The 4,803-nt window shown below is 41.5% G+C and overlaps 1 protein-coding gene and 1 pseudogene across 1 annotated transcript in view; one reads left to right on the top strand and one right to left on the bottom strand.

The window, feature by feature from the left end:
- LOC111162609 overlaps window positions 1-4,803 on the bottom strand; it is a 207,498-nt gene that overhangs the window by 152,922 nt on the left and 49,773 nt on the right. The window lies entirely within an intron of this gene.
- LOC111138582 lies at window positions 374-797 on the top strand (annotated as a pseudogene).

Here is a 4,803-nt window from a genome sequence, read left to right as displayed (position 1 = left end):
CGAGCGCGTCTTGGCCTTGGCGCGCGCCTTGCCGCCCTGCTTCCCGCGTCCGGACATTTTAATACTCTCTAACCGGTATGCTCAGTAAGGGAAAAAGAAAATGGGGATACAAATCCTTCCAGCAAATGAGAAGCAATTATACTTACAAGCCGAATTGTAAATTGCGCGGTTTGATTGGCTAATACAATTTGGAAGTTTGCAACCAATGACAAAACAAAATTAAAGACACGTAAAATCCATAATATGTTGCAGTTTAGATTTACTTATGCAATCGAAGTCTCTTTGAGCACTTCGGTCACATAGGAGACATAAAATATGAGCATTGTAAGCAAGGCACATATTTCTTATCTCAGAATCCTAGTTTTTGTTCGTCATGCCAGAGCCACGGAAGTTTGTTGCCATCCCCGAAGAAGGGCTCCAGGAAGGCGGTGACCAAGGCGCAGAAGAAGGACGGCAAGAAGCGCAAACGCAGCCGCAAGGAGAGCTACTCGGTGTACGTGTACAAGGTGCTGAAGCAGGTGCACCCCGACACGGGCATCTCGTCCAAGGCCATGGGCATCATGAACTCGTTCGTCAACGACATCTTCGAGCGCATCGCGGGCGGGGCGTCCCGCCTGGCGCACTACAACAAGCGCTCGACCATCACGTCCAGGGAGATCCAGACGGCCGTGCGCCTGCTGCTGCCCCTGGAGCTGGAGCTCCAAAAAATCCTGACAAAATGTCTTCGAATTGAACCCCAGAGACACTTAAGGGCCAGCCATTTTTTCAGCGTGAGATGTCGCGGCTTTGATAGTTAATGTAAGTGCTGAAGAGGGTTTGCTTTGCTGGAATGTTAGCTTTGCTGGTGTATGGTACTAGCGCCTTAAAACAGATACCTTTTCACTGGTGGAAAGAGAAAGGTACCAGGGTAGCTAATGGTAGGATGGATTTCTCTTGTCTCTATTGCCCTTTTTAACTACAAGCCTGGCCCACGTGGTGACAAGAGTGTTTCACTGAAGCTTGCTGGGATGTAGTGTCCTTTACACATTGGTTCTGTGAAAAACCAAGAGGGCTTAAGAAATTTGGTAGCACTATTTTTGTTTGTGGCATGTTGTGGTAAAAAGAAACTGGCTTATTTCCAGATTAATCTTTGTACACTTCTAATGGATCTGTTTGCTTAAGCCGATATAATTTGCAAGTACTAGTGGGAACAAGCCAATGCATGAAAATTGAAAAACAAACATCACTGACTCCAAGATGCGGTCATTTAATGGTAATGAGGATTTTCCCAAGGCTCGTTTAGTGAAAGGTGAGACCACTGGCAAAAGTCCACATTGCACTAGAATCTGGAAAAGGAAAAAAACTCCTTTTAAGGATATTTTGGTGCCTCTCCTTAAAATTGTTATTTTCCTCCTGGGTGGACTTTATATCAGCTAATTTCTGTTCTGGTCAACAAAAATTCTTTTTAAATTATTAAAAAAAATTTCATATGTGGCTGCCTGGGTGGCTCAGTTGGTTATGTCTGCCTTGGGCTCAGGTTATGATCCCAGGGTCCCAAGATTGAGTTCCACATCGGGTTCCCTGCTCAATAGGGAGTCTGCTTCTCCCTCAGCCCTTCACCGTATTCCTGCTCGCGCGCTCTCTCTCTCTCTTTCTGACAAATAAATAAATAAATAAATAAAATCTTTTTTTTTTTTTTTTTTTTATGCATAGGTCATTCTGTAATGATCTATTTAGAAACTGTCCCTGCTCCCCTTCCCCCAGGGGATTTACTTGGAGACAAGTCCGGGAAACCAGCTTCAGGTAACAAAGCCCAGATACAAAGGTGGGTCAGGCCAGTTGGAGACAACCGGTCAGTTGGGGGTTGCATACTGTCTCCCTGGTTACCAAGGAGTATGGGCCCCACCCTTTGGGAGCCTTTTGGGCGCCAATCCCAATTAATGTGTAATAGGCTGGTTCAAACATTTACTGGGGTAAATTGTAGCTCAACTGGTCACCTAGCATCACTGTGGCGTTTCCTGTGTGTGTTACAATCTCATTGGCCACCTGTGCCTGGCCAGGCCCGACTGCATGGCCTTTGCCCTTAAAAGCTAGTCTGTGAAACAGAGAAAGGGCTCCCTCTCTTGTAAGAGGTGCGTGCCCGAACGTTCGGTTAGATTCTTGATGCTTGGCGCGAAATAAAGCTTTGCTTGACCTTCGCTTTGTATCAGTCTCGCTCCTTTAATCATGGACCCATTATTGGGGCATAACAATTCTAGTAACACTACCACTCCCCTGGCATATGCAGATATATATAAGAATGGTAATGGAAATTCACACTTCTGTTCTTGTAATTAGAAACCTACTTCAAGTTATAAACTGCTGTGAATGGTATGCCACATGAGTTAAGTGCTAAGACTGCACATACAAAATATCTTTAGGGCTTCAACCTAGGTAGGAAAGAATTAAAACTATCTTATATTCTTGTATAATTTCTCCCATGAATAACAAACTTTCTACTCCCTACACAGCACAAATGTGTGTGTGCGTGCGCGCACACACACACACACACACACACACACACACACAACATACAAAAGAGTATATACATTTTCAAACAAAACAAATGCAACAAGGAGAGAAATGTAAAAGGGTGATTTCTAAAAATACCAGGCAGCTGTATACATAAGCTTATACTGTCATAGTCAATTTTTGCTTTATGTATTCCCAGAACTAAACAAATATCTAAACATGGCAATGACGTTTCTCAGAATTCAAGAATATCCTGAAGGTATATATAGTAGTGCGTCCATATATTCTTTCCACTTGTATGACAGAAAGTATATAGCTTTCTATCAGATTCTAAAAACACTGTGACCTGCGGTGCGAGGCATAAAAATGCCATCCTGATTATCTTTAACTGCTAACCTCCACGGGTCTGTGAATATGCTGGGCTCGAGGACAGAGGACAATTAATGTTGCAGGTGGCAGTAAGATTGCTAATCGCCTGATTTTTTAAAGGGAGATTATCCTGGATTATCCAAGTGAACCCAGTGTAATCACATAGATACTTAAAATTAGAAGAGGGAACCTGAGGACAGAACCAGAGAGATAACAGCCTGAGGGTCTGGCCAGAGATGGCTGGCTGGCTTTGAAAATTGAGAAAAGGGGCCCTTGAGCCAAGGAAAGAGGATAGCCTCTAGAATCTGGAAAAGGCAAGCCAAGAGGTTTATTTTGAGAGACCCCAGAGAAGAATGCAGAATTCCTGATACCTTGATTTCAGCTCAGTGAGATCCATGCCCCAATTATGATCTACAGACTTATGAAATTAGAAATTTGTACTAATGTAAGGCATAAATTTCTGATACTGTCAAACCAGCAATAGGAAATTAATTAATACATTCCCATAGCTGAATAATTGATTCTGTATTCAGTGAGGTTAAGATTACAACTACACATATATGTAAATTTAAATGTGTAAATATTATCAGAATTACTATAGATGCATGTAAATTCTTCCTAAATATAGCAGGCTCCCATAATGTGCAAATTACTGTAATTCTGAGGACAGCATTTTACATTTACTTTTTTCCTTGTGTTTAGGATGCCTAGATTTAAGAGCAGCAACTCTGATTTCATGGAGTAACATTTGCTTCACTCATTGTAGTATTATTACTTCTGATTATAATTCTACTTTAAAAAGCTTGCATTTATTATATATGAAGTGTAGGAGAAATGGAAATTTTTAGCTGATGTTTATAAAAACCTTCTGCATTGCAAATCCCTCTTAAATGTGTATTACTTTAAATTGCGTTTTCACAAGTGTCCATACTTTATTATAGTAATTTATTACTAAATAGCAATATTTCATAAGTCTCATTTTATAAAGTGAGGCACAGTGGGTGTGAGAACCAAAGTTCATTTACATAGCAGAACATTCCCACCAAAGTCTTCTGACTCTGGTCTCTAAATAAAATTCAAAGACACTTCAAACCCAGTAGATTTCTCAACACTTTAGTAAGTACTTTCATGTGAATTATCTCCTCTCTCCAGCACTGGCCTATATATCTCATCTCTTTTCTGAGTGCATTCTTTGTTCACCTTTCCTTAAGTGTCCTGAGTCACCTAAGAAGAAAGGCTTGGTTAGAAAGGTTAGACTGAGAGGAAACCCCATACTCTATTGAACTGCGGCTGGCCTCAAATTCAATTCCCTTCTGTATCCTAAAATGCTTTCCCCTGCCTGGAAGAACTCAAGGCGATAAACTTGAGACTGTTAGTCCCTTGAAAGCAAGGAAGAAGAAAGGAAATGCAATCAACAAATGCTTTCACATGTAGTCATTTCCCTTTAAATGAATGTGAATGGAGGCTTGGAGCCATGCATCCCACAAGCAAATAGGAAAATATGGACTACAGCGCAAAGTCCAGGCTCTATAACACGGACAATATAAAGAGAAGAGAAATTTTAAAGCATTAAACGACTTCCAAGCTTTAATACGTGGTGTTAGGATATTCCTCCTTTGAGGACAGTCTCCAAGGAAATTCCTTATCAAAAGTGAATTTACCGTGGACATTGAGTGAGGTATGTGGTACTTAATGTGTAAACCTGGCGATTCACAGACCTGTGCCACTGGGACTAGTAATACCTTACATGCTAATAGAAAAAATAATTTTTTTTAAAGTGTGTCTCCCTACACTGATGAAGCGAAATTCTGAGTATTACAACTCTTTGAAAGAAGATGGAAGTGGCTCTGAAAAGAGCCTTTGGGGTTGGATCACAAGACGCTTACTTGGCGAGCTCACTTGGAGCTGGTGTACTTGGTGACGGCCTTGGTGCCCTCGGACACG

This window comes from Enhydra lutris, unplaced genomic scaffold (genome assembly GCF_002288905.1).
Source record: "Enhydra lutris kenyoni isolate GAN:26980312 unplaced genomic scaffold, ASM228890v2 scaffoldscaffold93, whole genome shotgun sequence".
Classification (NCBI taxonomy): Eukaryota; Metazoa; Chordata; class Mammalia; order Carnivora; family Mustelidae; genus Enhydra; species Enhydra lutris.
This window is presented reverse-complemented; position numbering and strand designations above follow the sequence as displayed.